The sequence below is a fragment of the Nomascus leucogenys genome, chromosome 11 (genome assembly GCF_006542625.1).
Source record: "Nomascus leucogenys isolate Asia chromosome 11, Asia_NLE_v1, whole genome shotgun sequence".
NCBI classification, from domain to species: domain Eukaryota; kingdom Metazoa; phylum Chordata; class Mammalia; order Primates; family Hylobatidae; genus Nomascus; species Nomascus leucogenys.
The window spans coordinates 75310896-75327240 of NC_044391.1; positions in this window are offsets into that span (position 1 = coordinate 75310896).

The following is a 16345-nucleotide window of genomic DNA, read 5'->3' on the forward strand; positions in this document are numbered from 1 at the left end:
TTCAGGGGTATGCTGATGAAAACTGTGGCTTGATCTCAAATGGGGAAGTGCCCCCACTGTCAGAACACAGAGTGTGGTGCAGGTTAATTTGGTGGCACTGGAACTGAGCACTGCTAATGTCATGGGACCTGGTTGAAAAAGGTGTGTGTGGCCTGATAGCTGTGGTTTCTGCTGCAGGGAGTCAGGTGGTCAAAATGCCTGGAATGGCAAGGTGATCTGGGTATAGGTGGGTCGGGACTAGCCTAACTAGTCAGATCTGTTGCCATGGCTGGACATCAGATGGAGATGCACTAGGTTGCGCATGTGGGAGCTGGGTGGGCCCCATGGCTACCAGCTGGAGCCTCCCCTCTTTCCCTGAGCAAACTCTGTGGTATAGGAGATGCACCTCTGCCCCTCCCTAGGTGGCTGTTCCTGTGGTCTGAGAAATGCCCATGGACCCCTGCCAAGGTCAGAGCTTGCACCTGCCTCAAAGAGCCTGGTTGCAGGCTCTCCTGACTCAGCTCCACCTAGCTTTGCCCCCTCCAGCCGCCTTGGTGGTGAAGCATACAACTGTACCTCTGGGAACCCAATGTCCTGCTCATTGCCAGGAACACTCTGGTACTTTTTCTGATTAACAAAGGCCAAGTAAAAAGTCAACTGTCATTACTGCAACCACCTCTCACCTGCAAACTCTACCTACTGGCCTAGAGATCAAACTGTGCAGTGCATTACAAATTCTGTTGTCATGGAACAGTGTTCAGCCAGCTTAAGTCATAAGCACCACCTACTGGCCGGTAGGGTGAACTGCATAAATCAATGTAATTTCTCCTGGCTGACTTGCACAGTGCTGGGGAATGAGATAAGCCTACAAAGACCTCCACCTCCTCATCCCTGTAGGAGACAGTGAGCCTGACTACATGCACAGCACACCACTACTACAACCTACAGACAACTAGCATTTGAAGAAAACCACTACATTATGGCTATCAATAACCAAGGAATTCTTACAGAGCCTTGGTCCCCTAAAAGCAAATAGAAGCAAAGCCAAAGGACCCTACTGAACATATTCAACAGTCACACCCTCAAGCGGGAAGGAAAAAAATCCTGCAAAAAAGAAAGGAAATTCAAAAATAAGAAGTGACAGCTCCTACAGATGAGAAGAAAGCAGCACACAAACTCCAGCACCATAAAGAGACAGAATATTGTGACATTCCCCAAAGGACCACACTAGCTCTCTAGCAATGGAACCTAACCAAAATGAAAACTTTGAAATGACAGATAAATAGTTCAAAATACGGATTGTAGGGAAGCTCAATGAAATCCAAGAAAAGATAGAAATCAACACAAAGAAACCAGAAAAATAATTCAGGAGATGAAAGTCAAGATAGATATAGCTTTTTCCCCCCCCAGGACGGAGTCTTGCTCTGTTGCCAAGACTGGAGTGCAGTGGCACCATCTCAGCTCACTGCAACCTCCACCTCCTGGGTTCAAGTGATTCTCCTACCTTGGCCTCCCAAGTAGCTGGGATTACAGGCGCACATCACCACACTCAGAAATTTTTGTATTTTTAGTAAAGACGGGGTTTCACCACATTGGCCAGGCTGATCTTAAACTCCTAACCTCGTGATCCACCCACCTCAGCCTCCCAAAGTGCTGTGATTACAGGTGTGAGCCACCGCGCCTGGCCTAGATATGTATTTTTAATAAAACAGAACTTCTAGAAATGAAAAATGCACTGAAGGAATTTCAAAGCACAGTTGAAAGCTTTAACAATAGACTAGACAAAGTAGAAGAAAGAACTGCAGAACCTGAAGACAAATCTTTTAAATTAAAAAAGTGAGACAAAAAAGTAATTTTAAAAAACTGAACAAAGCTTTAGAGAAATATGGGATTATGTGAAGTGACCAAATCTACAATTTACAAGCATCTTTGAGGGAGAAGAAGAAAAAGTAAGAAGTTTTCAAGACATATTTTGAGGGAATAATGCAGGAAAATTTCCCTAATTTTGCCAGAGATGTAGACATATATATATAAGAAATTCAGAGAACACCTGGAAGATACTACGCAAGATGAATATCATGAAGGCATAAAGTCATCAGAGTATCCAAGATAAATGTGAAAGAACAAATCTTAAAAGCCCTAGAGAGAAGCATCAGATCACCTATAAAGGAAATCCTATCAGACTAACAGCAGAATTCTCAGCAGAAATCTTACAAGCCAAAAGAGATTAGGAGCTTATTTTTAGTCTTCTTTAAAAAAAAACCATCCAAGAATTTTATATCTTGCCAAACTAAAGCTTAATAAATGAGGGAGAAATAAAATCTTTCCCCAACAAGTAAATGCTAAGGGAATTAATCACCACTAGATCAGAAATACAAGAAATACTCAAAGACGTTCTAAACATGGAAACAAAAGCACAATACTCACCATCATAAAAGTACATGTAAGTAGAAAGCTCACAGATCCTACAAAGCAATTACACATTTGAAATTCTAAGAAACTAGGTAATGAAACTATGACTGGCACAAAACCTCGCATATCAATATTAACCTTAAACATAAATGGCCTAAATTCTACACTTAAAAGATAGACCAGCAAGTTGGATTAAAGAAACAAGATCCAACCAACTGCTGCCTACAAGAGACCCAACTAATGGCTAAAGACACAATGGCTGAATACAGACACAAATTAAAGGGAAGGGAAAAGACATATAACACAAATGGAAAACAAAAAGTGAGCAGCAGTAGCTATTCTTGTATTAGATAAAACAGACTTTAATCAACAACAGTAAAAAAAAAAGATAAAGGAGAGCATTATATAATAAAGCAGTCAATATAACAAGATGTAACTATCCTAACTATATATTCACCCAAGACCAGAGCACTCAGATTCATGACACAAATATTAGTATACTTAAGAAAAGAGATCAACAGACTTCAAAACCCCACTGACAATACTAGACAGGTCATTGAGGTAGAAAGTCAACAAAGAAACTCTGGACTTAAAATGGACTCTAGACCAAATAGACATTCACAGAACATTCTATCCAAAAACTGCATTTTATATACATTTTTCTCATCTGCACATGGAACAATCTCAAAAGTTGATCATATGCTTGGACGTAAAACAAGTCTCAACAAATTCAAAAAAAAATTGAAAGCATATCAAGTATCTTCTCAGAACACAGTGAAATAAAATTAGAAATCAATACCAAGAGGAACTCTCAAAACCACACAAGTACATAAAAACTAAACAACTTACTCCTGAATGACTTTTGGGTAAACAATAATATTATGACAGAAATAAAAATTTTTTTGAAATAACTGAAAACAGACAGAACATATTAAAATCTCTGGGATACAGCAAAAACAGGGCTAAAATGAAAGGATATAGTGCTAAGAGCCTACATTAAAAATATAGAAAGATCTCAAATTAACAACCTAACATCACACCTAAAGGAACTACACAAGAAAGAACAAACCAGGCCAGGTGCGGTGGCTCATGCCTGTAATCCCAGCACTTTGGTAAGCTGAGGTGGGTGGATTATCTGAGGTCGGAAGTTTGAGACCAGCCTGGCCAACATGGCAAAATACCATCTCTACTAAAAATACAAAAAAATTAGCTAGGCATGGTGGCACATGCCTGTAGTCCTAGCTACTTGGGAGGCTGAGACACGAGAATCGCTTGAGCCTGGAAGGCAGAGGCTGCAGTGACCCCGGTTCACACCACTGCACTACAGCCTGGGCAACAGAGTGAGACCCTGTCTCAAAAAATAATTTAAAAATAAATTAAAATAAAGAACAAACCAAACCAAAACTAGCAGAAGAAAAGAAATAACAAAGATCACAGTAGAACTAAATGAGAATCAGACCAAAAGAAAAAAAAAGATACAAAGGATCGATAAAACAAAAAAATGGTCCTTTGAAAGAACAAACAAAATTGATAGACTGATGTGTATTAATAGTTTAAGCAAGAAAAAAAGAAGATTCAAATAAGCACAATCAGAAATAATAAAGGAGACACCACAACTCATACCACAGAAATACAAAAGATCATCAGAAATTACTGTGAAAATCTCTATGCACACACACTAGAAAATCTAGAGGCAATGAATTAATTCCTGGAAACATACAACCTCCTGAGATTGAACCAGGAAAAAATAAAAATCCTGGACAGATCAATAGTGAGTTATGAAATTGAATCAGTAACAAACAAAATTCCAGTTAAAAAAAAAAAAAAGCCCAGGACCAGATGGATTCACAGCCAAATTTTACCAGACATACAAAGAGCTGGTACTAACCCTACTGAAATTATTCCTTCAGGCAAGGATACAACAAAAGATGAAGACTACAGGCTAATATCTCTCATGAACACAGAAGCAAAAATCCTCAACAATATACTAGCAGACCAAATCCAACAGCACATCAAAAAGATAATTCATCACAATCAAGTGGGTTTTATTCCAGGGATGCAAGGATGTTTCAACATTTGCAAATCAATAAATGTGATTTCTCACATAAACAGAATTTAAAACAGAAAACACATGATCATCTCAACAGATGCAGGAAAAGCATTTGATAAAATACAATATCTCTTCACTAAAAACCCTAAACAAACTAGGCATTAAAGGAACATACATCAAAATAATAAGAGCCATCTGTGACAAATCTACAGCCCAATTCATACTGAATGGGAAAAAGTTGAAAGCATTCTCGTTAGAACTGGAACAAGACATAGATGTCCACTCTCACCACTAATATTCAACATAGTACTGAAAGTCCTACCCAGAGCAATCAGGTCAGAGAAAGGGAAAAAAAGGCATCCAAATTGGATAATTATCTGTTAGCTGATGATATAATCTTATACCTAGAAAACCCTAAAGACTCCTCCTGACTTTGAGAAACAACTGCAGTAAAATTCAAGGATACAAAATTTTACACCATTTATAGATAAGTGTAAGATTGTATGTTGATATGCCTACAAACATTTCATAGCATGTTAATATTCCTCCAAGCACAACAATAAGCTATTAGAAACTCATATAAAAAGTTGTTGAACCATAAATTTCCATGTGAAGTAATAAGTAGAATAAATTTAAAATAAAAAATATGCAAAACTTTAATGAAAGAAAAAGTATTCTGAAAGAAGTTATTTTCCAAATGATATATTTATAATAGCCAAACTCAATGAAATTGTAATCCATAAAGGTGTGAAGTGGGATATAGTACTAAATACACTAAAAAAGTAAAATATATAATATTTTTTAATCATTTGTGTGATTTTTTAAAACATCTGTATTATGTCCCAACTTAAAGTACAGAAAAGTAAATTGAGTGCTTTTGCTAGTGTTATTTACTGATGCAATGATACCGCCTCCTCCAATGTAACCACAGTATTAAATGCTGTTCATTGTCAATTGGGAGGGGAGACAGAGGGGTTCTGACAGCAAAGGACATGTTAAAATTGTAATGGTTGTATGCAACTGAATGAGAAGTTCTTTGATCTATATTCAGAATTATAGCCCCACATTAAAAAAAAAAAAAAAAGACTATACAGAGGAGTAAGAAAAGGGAGGAGACGAACCTCTACAGGAATGTCTCAGACAATACCTTCCCAAGTGATGTGGTGTTTTAAAAACATTAACACTAAGTTCATATAATTTTAATATAATTGACTTAATTATGTTAAAAGAATCCTTAGAAATTTATTTGTGTTTACATTATGGGAATCCTCATCTAATACATGGTCTACTATTAAAATTCTGTCACATTTTATTTAAATTTCTTCAATAAAGTACAATTCATATTTTATTCTACATTTATTTCTGTACTTTTAATATTTTAAGGCATATATTCCATATATTGATGAATGCCTCAAATTGAAAAACACAAAAGGTACTTTGTAAACTCTTAGCCTATTTCTTCTTTATAAACTCCTGACTTACTCCTTTATCAACACTTAGTCTTTTCTCTGTATAACCTAACACAGAAAATTAACTACACTTTTATTAGCTTCTTTATCTTATTTAATGGCTGTTCTTCAGGAAGAAGAAAAGTCTATATTATAAACTTTTAAAATGAAGTAATATAAAAGGGACGGAATATAAAGATACAGAATATATGTAATGTAGAAGATATGCAATTACAAGTAAAGCATGAAATTGCGTTTTAGTTGCTCAGTGGCTAGCCAAACAGTTTTCTAACACACATCAGAATTTTAAAGTTCAAAGAAAATTCATGAATTGGCAGAACCAAATTCCTATTTGCCCTGCATTTCTTAGGTCCTAGTGCATACAGTAAATGTTGAATCTTCAAATATCAAAAATCTGTGTGTGGCTGAGTGTAGTATACCATCGGGTAACAAACATTTTCTAAATAAATGTTCAAATAATAAATATATTCACTTGTTTATATAAACAAATAAATGCACATATCAATATGTATCTATCAATTTACATATGCTATATCTTCATATACAAGTATGTATACATTTATTTATCTGATTTATTTAACAGATTTCCAAGCACTTTGAAATTTGCTGTTTTTCATATATATACACATATATACACACACACACGTGTATATATGTAAAATATATATATGTGTGTGTGTATATATATATATATATAGGTATTTATTTATTTATTTATTTATTTATTTATTTATTTATTTATTTTGAGACGGAGTCTCGTTCTGTTGCCCAGGCTGGATTGCAGTGGTTCGAACTCAGCTTACTGCCACCTCCATCTCCTGGGTTCAAGCGATTCTCCCGCCTCAGCCTCTGGAGTAGCTGGGTTTACAGGCATCTGCCATCATGCCCAGCTCATCTTTGTATTTTCGTAGAGACGGGGTTTCACCTGTTGGCCAGGCTGGTCTTGAACTACTGACTTCAGGTGATCCACCTGCCTCGGCCTCCCAAAGTGCTAGGATTACAGGCGTGAGCCACCATGCCCAACCTGTTTTTTCATACTTTAATCAGGGTTTTCTTTGTTTTTTAAGAGACGAGGTAGTCACTTTGTTACCCAGGCTAGAATGCAGTGATGCAATCATGGCTTACTGCAGCCTTGAACTCTTCGGCTGAAGTGATCCTACTGCCTCAGTCTCCCAAGTAGCTGGGCCTACAAGCATACTCCACCACACACAGTTTTTAAAATTTGTGTTAGAAGCCCTGGCGCGGTGGCTCAAAATTTGTGTTAGAAGGCCCAGCACTTTGGGAGGCCGAGATGGGCGGATCACGAGGTCAGGAGATTGAGACCATCCTGGCTAACACGGTGAAACCCCGTCTCTACTAAAAATACAAAAAAATTAGCCGGGCATGGTGGCGGGCGCCTGTAGTCCCAGCTATTCGGGAGGCTGAGGCAGGAGAATGGCGTGAACCCAGGAGGTGGAGCTTGCAGTGAGCCGAGATCGCGCCACTGCACTCCAGCCTGGGTGACAGAGTGAGACTCCGTGTCAAAAATAAATAAAATAAAATAAAATAAAATAAAATAAAATAAAATAAAATTTGTGTTAGAGATGGAGTCTCACTATGTTGCTCAGGCTGGTCGTGAACTCCTGGCCTCACGTGATCCTCCTACCTCACCCTCCTGAGTAGCTGGGATTCCAGGTGGGCACCACTGTTACCAGCCACAATATATTTAAATTAAACTTTGTATTTTGAAAAAAATTATAGATTCATATGCAATTATAAGAATATAGAGAGATCTCTGTACCTTTTACCCAGTTTTCCACAATAGTAACATCCTGTTAAACTACAATACAATATCACAACCCAAATAATACATTAATATAATCAAGATATAGAACATTGTCATGGCCATAAAGATCTCTCATGCTGCACTTTTATAGCCGTATCGTCTTTCTTTTCAACCAACAAACGTTCCTTCATCACTGGCAACCACTAATTTATTCTCCATTTCTTTAATTTTATTTTTTAAATGTTACATAAATGGAATTATACATGATGCAAACTTTTGGGATTGGCTTTTATCACTCAGCATAATTTTATGGAGTTGCATCCAGGTTATTTCATGTATCAATAGCTCATTCCTTTTTATTATTGAGCAGTGTACCATGGTATGGATTATGAGAGTTTATTTAACCATTAACCTGTTGAAGGATTATCTGGGCTGTTTCCAGTTTGGGGCCGTAAATGTTTTTATATAGGCTTTGGTGTAAATGTAAGCCTTAATTTCTCTGTGATGTATGTCCATGAGCGCAACTGCTGGATTACATAATAGTTGCAAGCTTAAGATTCTAAGAAGCTGACAAAATGTTTCCAGAATGGCTGTATCACTTTACATTTCCATCAGTAATGTATGAGTGATCCAGTTTCCCTACATCCTCACAAGCACTTGGTGTTCCTGTTATTTTTTATTTTAGTGATTCTGACAAATTTAGAGTGGTATTTCATTGGTTAATCACGTAGAACATCATTTTCTGTACTGATTTGCCATCTGTATATCCTCATCAGTGAAATATTTTTATGCCTTTTCCCATTTTCTAGTTGGATTCTATTTTTACTGTTGAGTTCTGAGAATTATTTATATAGTGTAGGTACAAATCCTTTGTTGGATATGTGACTTGTGAATATTTTCTCCCAGTTAGTGACTTCTTTTCTCTTATCAAGGTCTTTTACAGAGCAAAAAATATATATATTATTTATTAAATTCAATTTATCAGTTTTTTTGTTTCATGGATTATTCCATTGGTTTCAAATCTAGAACATTTGTCTGAGCCTTCAATCTGAAAGACTTTCCCCTGTATTTCTTTCCTTAAAGTTTCATAGTTTTACATTTCACAATTAAGTGTGTGATTTATTTTAAGTTAATGTTTGTATAAGGTGTGAGAATTGGATCAAGTCATGGTCTGTCTGACATGGTTTGATCATAGAGAACATATGCTAGTTTGCAGAGAACTCTGCTTCCTTTCTAAGAGCTCACAAGCTGCCATTTGATTAATCCATTGCAGCATCTTCCCCAAAATTGTGGTGAAGTTTTTGTTTGATAGTATGTGGAATCCAACTTCTTCATGGTTTCAAAATTTTGATTTTTGTTACTGTTTCCCATGACTTTTCAGAATGATTTTGTGATTTCCATCTCCACAGCTTACCATGAAAACAGAGATCTAAACCTGAGACCTAAAGTTGTTCAACACAGATATTTGCTTGATTTCTAGATCTTTATATATCTTGGGCCTCAATTCCTTCTCAACTATATATTTTTTGATTTATAGTTTTTACATTATTCTGATCAATAAAATGAAAGCAGACCAAATAGCCTCTGCTTTCTTTAAGGAGCTCTGCTTTCTCTCAGAAATTTGTTAGTATTTGTTCCCTGGCATTTTGTGGAGTTTAAGGTTTGTAATGCAGTGGGGGAAATGTGGGGCAAATAATGTGTGGAGTAGAAGATTTATAAAGTTAGCATTCCAGATGAGACAGAGAATAAAGTTTGATTTATTAGAGTAATTGAAAGACAGTTTCACTAATTACCATGTGGGAGAGAGCAGAAAGTGGAACACCTGGCAACTGCAAGCTTCTCACCATACCACGTAAGCTGCACGGACTGTTCCAGTTGATCTTGGCTTATCCTGAAGAAAGCGGATGAACTCGGAATGTAGACATTCTGTGTACTCCCAGGACCCAATTTTACACAGAATATCTAAATTTAATGTTGCCTCACTTTCTGAGAGCACCAAAGCAGCCACAGTCCTGGGAGAAGGAGGGAAATGAATAAATGGACGTGCACCCAAACTCACAACTTGATTTGTTAAGACATTCTGGTTGTAGGGCCAACTCTGTGGCCATCAATATATAGGAAAGTCGGCATCATACTGATGTCCACTGATGAATGACTGTATTTGGCAGTTTCAAAGTTTCTTCCCCTTACTTCTATTATCACAGATATTATCGAGTAGGAAATAAACTGATTAGTTTATGTTCTCTCCTTTCTTATGCTAGTTAATCCTTGACATGCAACTAGTATTTACAGTGTGCCAACAGTATGTTGAATACTATATAAATACACATGTACATCTCTTTGTAAGTTATGTAAGTGTTTAATCCTTATGAGAATATGATAAGATATTTATTTTTATTTTCCTTTCCAAGATGAAGAAACTGAAATCCTTGAGATAGGTAAGCTGGTCATGCCCACAATACTAACAAGTGGCAGAGCTGGTATTGAAACCAGGTATACTGAATTCAAATATGTTCTCTTCACTATCGAGATGCATTTCTTAAAAGAAACAATAGTAAGAAAACCAAGTGACAAATTGGCAGCAAACAAGAAGTCACTGTGATGGAGCAACAATTGTAATTTAACCAAGAAAAGTTCTAGCCAATCTACAAAGTAATGGTCTTCAGGCTTTGAGAAATTCAGAATGAGTGAATGTAGAATATTTTATAGAATTTTTAAGGTAATGTTTATTTGTGGTTTTTAAGGCTTGTAGGGAAATACACTCTAATTTAATGTGGAACTGAAAAAATGCTTAAGTAGAAAGCAGTTGGAGTGTGTCTGTGGAGAATTAGGGAGCTGTAAAAATATAAAAACAATGGTAAAAAGTGCATCACTTCCATAGTTGCTTGGCAAAAAGTTTGTATGACTCTACTGAACACTCAACTTCATATTGTTGCTTGTTTTTCATTGTTTCTTGCATTATATTCTTTCCTCCTCAGCCATAGCTTAAGTTCTTTGAAGACTAGATTTTAAATGTCTCTGGATGCCAGATACGAAATATGGTGCATGTTACATTTATCACTCTGCTAGAGATTATAATGTTTGATTTCTTCAAAGCACATAGTGCCAAGCATACTGGAAAATGCTTGTGAATTGATTATTTCTTTGTATGTATGTTTCTGATTGTGACATGATACTGATTATTGTGTATTTACAGCTAAACCACAAATTCATCTTCTTCCATGCTCTGTGATAAAAGAATTGGGCCCTGCAAATTTCTTCTTTGACACCCAGCAAGATATTCCTCCTTGTCAATAGAGGATGCTGAAGGGAGACTTGGGGAGAAAGGAGTTTTCTTTTTTTGGTTCAGGCGTGGCTCTCTCGCCAGACTCCAGCAGACAGTGTTTTCTCTATTGCTCGGCCCACACAGTTTCTCCTGTGCTCAGTTCCTAAGGAATGCTCCTTTCTCCAGTATTTGGCTGCAGTGCAATCCTTCCGGCTCTCTAGTCCAGCAGTGGTGGTATACCTGGGAGCCCGAGAGCACGCAGGCTGGTGCCCCAGCCTAGGTCATTGTTCCAAACCTCAGGAACGTACATGCCCAGGACTGCATAAGGCTGGGCATCTAGCAAGCTGGCCACCTGACTTTTATCCCTGCAAATGTCCTAGAGATGCCCTGGTCCAATCCAAGCACAAAAGTGAACTAAACGCTGCAGAAGAAAAGCCTCTCCAGCACCCAGTTCCACCAGTGCTCAGCAGCCCGCAGCTTCCCTCAGCACCTAGAAAGTTCTGAGGCTCCACAGATTCCTGCAGTCAGCCTTCTCCAACAACCCTGAGGAAGACTTCAGGCATGTTCTCCTAGCCCAGCACTGCTGGGACTTCTCTGTCAGTAAGCAGAGCCAGTAAGCCACCTCTGTCCCCACTCCAGGGAGGCCTGGACCTCAGCCTGGGTCAGGAGGGCCTTTCTCTGGGTGCTGTATCTCACCATAGGTGTAGTGGCTGTTTCTCATATCAGTTATCTCTGTATTCTTTAGAGATCTCTTTAATTTCTGTAAAGAAGAATGAGGGGGGACCCAACTTTATAACTTCATTTAAACCTAATTACTTCCCAAAGGCTTCGCCGTCGAATACCATCATATTGAGCGTTAGGGTTTCAACATATGAATTGAAAGGCGGACACAAAAAATGTTCAGTCCATAATAATTTTATGGAGAAACTAGATATTGGTCTACCATTTTTATATTAGTCCATCATTTTAATATGAAGCCATTTGAACATGTTAGGTCTAAAAAGGACAGGTAAAAGTCATCTAGGTCATTGCTTGGACTTCAGGTTCAATTGTCAAATAACTCAATAATTAAGACAGGAATGAAGAATTATTTCTCTACTATTAGAACTGTGGTCAGCAATTCTAGATAAGTTTTCTAATTACTCAGCTAGAAGTTAAAATCTTTGTAGTCCTATTGCTATTTATATTATATCCATCTGAAAAAATCTTAAATCTCTAAATGAAAATTCATATGATATATTATAATCAGACTCAATTTTTATATTTGTAAGCATTTCTCCATTGATTATTACCTTTTTAACATTCAAGCTGATATCCTAATTACAGAAAATGACATTTTAAAATCTAGGATAATCATTTAAAAAGAGTGAAGAATTAATTTGCCAGGAAAACTAGAAATGGAATAAAAAGATTAAATAAATAAAAATATACGCTAAATCTCAAGAATAATTCTCTAAAATTTGTTTCTGTAAAGATGAAATGAATTAGTGATAAATGGTACTAGTCAATTCTGTATTGTGTGTGTGTGTGTGTGTTTGTGTACACATTGGCAAAATTGCATTTGGCAGAGTTGCACATATATTATATATACAGAGTTGTATATATGTTGTGTATTAGATATACAACTCTGCCAATTCCCTTCTCAGTTCTACTTCATAATAGCTATATGAGTTTGGGAAAATGTTTTAAACCTCTTTAGAGGGCAGTTTTTTAATCAACAAAATAAGTATAATAAAATTATCTTCCAAATTGTTGTAAGTAATAATAGATATACACACATGGAAAGTCTCAAAAAATATGTCTTCTCTGTTCCCTTGCTCAGGAGTCTGGCGGATAATGTGCTCCACCTGACCAACAAAAGGAAAATAGGTATTCAAGAAGCAAGAAATTCAACAAAGGAGTGAAGCAGAGGGAATCACACACCCTGCTTCCAGGTGATGTTGATGGGAGACTCAGGTTAACTACTACGTTAGAGCAGGAAGATGGAGGGCAAGAAGAACATGGCTAAAAAAAAAAAAACCCAAATCTGATAGATTACGTATTGTGTTTGAAGATGTCAAGAGGGTATGAATAACTGATTGATCCACAGAAAAGTAAACAAAAATAATAGCTATCAATTCCAAGGATAGTCAACACTGTCTGACAAAAGGACATAAAATAAAATTATGCCACATGGCTCTGTGGTGACTAATATTTACAGTCAGAATGCTGTCTACAGTAATGAGCTAATCATAATATATTGGGATGAGGAAGGAGGGGTGTAAGAGAGATAAACCTTCACCTCTTCATAACAGAAAGCCATAGGTAATATATAAAACTGAAAAAGAAAATCAAGAAATGGAAGTATAAGCATTTTCTGGTAATGACGATAAATACCAGAGGAAATAACTAAAAGTAAAATAATTTTGCAAAGGGCATAACATACCATTGCAATTCCCTGCCTGATCCATTCCCATCTCCAGTGTCTTCTTCCCAGGGGAAACTACTTTCACTCTTTTAGCTATTTCATTTGGTATTTACCACCATATTTCTAAAAGTAAAGATTAAATTTTTAAAGAAACAGACTGTAGTATATCTACCTATCATAGGCTCTATTTCATGGTAAGTAGCTGCTACTAGTTGCATGTTGTTGTCATTGTCGTTGTTAAATGAAGAAAACTAAGTTGTGTTATGAGCATTGGAATGCATCAGGAGACACACCATTAGAATGGTCAAGTATTCCAAAGTGCTGCCTAAGGAGTCCTTGGCACTGATAGGCAGCAACGTGGACTTTTTTGCACTATATGTCCCTATGCAGACACAGAGATATAATTAACAGAAAGGGAAAAGGAAAGGGGAGTGAGAAAGTTGAAGAGTCTGAATGTTCTTTCAACTTAATAAGATCAATAAACTAGAATTGTCCTCTTACAAGAGAAGAAATACCTTGGCACCCCACAGTATTTCAAATATGTCAGAGGATAATAGTTAACACTTACATAGAACTTGCCGTTGGTCAAGCATACTACTCAAGAAGAGGCAGACATTATTTCCATCAATACTGATGACAACACTATGGGATAAATATGCTGTTTTTTATTTCCCACTTTACAGAGGAGGAAACTGAGGCGCAGATTAAGTAATTTGGCCACGATCATGCAATTAGTAAATGAAGAGCCTGGTCTCGAACCCACATAACACAGCTCTGTGATCCTTGCTTTTTATCATTAATCCATGAAATGGGGTCCATAGAGAACCAAGCTCAGGTCTATGTGTTTTTCTGCTATTAGACTCTGATAGGGGAAAGTTAGGCAGGGAAGGATAAACTGGAACTCTGTGTCAGGGAGGTTTGTCTGTACTGGTGATGCTGTCAGGTAGAGGGAGGAGGTAAGTGAAATGAGCTGATTGTTAGCAAATATGCATTTGAGGTTACTACTGTGCCCACAGCCTCCCCTGGACCCAAAGTTAACATACTAATGGTATATGCTGTATGTATATGTACTCCTTCCATAAGCTTAAACACAACCTCCCAGAATGGGAACCCTCTTTGGGATGAAGGGGAGAGAAAATGACATCAGTCAGGGGTAAGAAGTACACTTATTTTCTGCTCAAGAGTAGGAAAGGGTCTGCCAAGGGAGAGGGTGTTTTAGAGCCAACCATGGCCATGCTGAGTGCACCCCTACTCATGGAAAAGTTAGAGGAAGAGAAGGACAAATCACAGAACTCTAGATCAAAAGTGCTCTGAAGAAAAGATATTTCTTAACTCTAGTGAGCTTTAATTATGTTTAAAAAAGAAAAAGAAAACAAATTTAAAAGAAATGAAAAGATGATCAAGAATCTGATTATTAGGGACTGGAGAAGGGAAGACTTGTTGCAAATTGGTTCAGATTTTATACATTATCAGTAAAACTGTTTCAGAGCTTGGGTGCATCCTAACCCCCACCTGAGGAGACTAGAACATGTTCTCAGATTTCCTGGAGAGTGACTCGAGAGCACATAATATATACCCTTTGGAATATAAGCAAGACCAGTTAGTAAAGAATCTCATTGCAGAGCAGCTTAAACTCCTGCTCCTTCCCAGCTGTGCTCAGACACTTGGCTGCCAGCAGAGATAAAAGACAGAGCTCCCCAGAGACCCACGGAGTCAGTGTGCTTTGCTGCAGGGAGTTTAGCTTTCAAGGAAGAGATAACTATTAACCCTTTGCTTGGTGACTGTACACACCTACACGCGAAATGAATTATATTTCATACAAGAATTTGCTTTTCCTAGTTCCTGAATCTGATGTCGTCTAGGAACATTGATTCCCTTAGAGATATATGTGGGCCCTACTTTGGGAATTCTATGGGCCAGCCACAGTTACTTTTCCATCGTAAAGCCTGGGCTGATAGGAGTGGGCTGTGAAGCCCATGTTTCGCAGTATTAGAGGCAGGGAGGCTCTGCTTCTGTTAACCATATCTCTCCACCCAAAGAGGAATCTTCCTTAACTTTTTGGGATGGCCTCTTGTAACTGATATCTTTAGTGGCTTACTGCTTTTGTCTTCCAGAACCTGTTTCAATCAATAATAACAAAAGAACAAGAGATTAAAACTTCTTGCCGAGCCTCTGTAAACACACAGGTCTAAGGAACCTACTCCTAGGATGTGGGTGGTATCAAAGGAATAGCAAAGTACTGCAGCATCTTAATATGACTGTTTTAAGCTGTGAGACATTTTTAAAAATTCCATCACTAAGTTATGCAACAATTTAGGCTGCTTTGAGTAATTAAGAGGGTGTTGTTCCTAAGAGTCCCCATGTGCCTGTAGTACAAACATCTGTCCAACATCTGCCAAGAGTTAAGAACGAACACATTGAGGCAACTTGCTTTTGTTCATGAACAACAAACCTTTCATGACAATCAGTTTATAAAAAAAAATAAGCTTTTATTTTGTTGAAATTATGTTTTTGATTTCTGGCATTACAAAAGGAGTATTTAAAATGTAAATTGATTCACAGTGGTCCTGTTAACTGAGGCCAGCTGTGCAGATGAGGACTAGACATCGTTTGTTCTCATTTACTCTTCTTTCCTGAGTTTCCTCCAGAGGCACCCTCCCAGCACACCTGCAAATACATTCTGCTATCTTCTCAATGTCATTAACGTGCAAACAAACGAAATGGATTCACAATTTATAGGTCCCTGGGGAAAAATGCTTTCAACATTTCATAGAATAAGAATTAAACTTTTAATCTACTAAAATGAAAAATGCACAAATCCTATGACCTAGCAAATTTCTTTCTTGATAGCTACTATTTCAGTCAGCATTTCATCACAGAAGCAGATTTATTAGGAAGTATTAGGTTGGTGCAAAAGTAATTTCAGTTTTTGCCATTACTTTTAAAAACCCATAATTACTTGTATTAGGAATTTGACCTTATGCAATTGTGGGAGCTT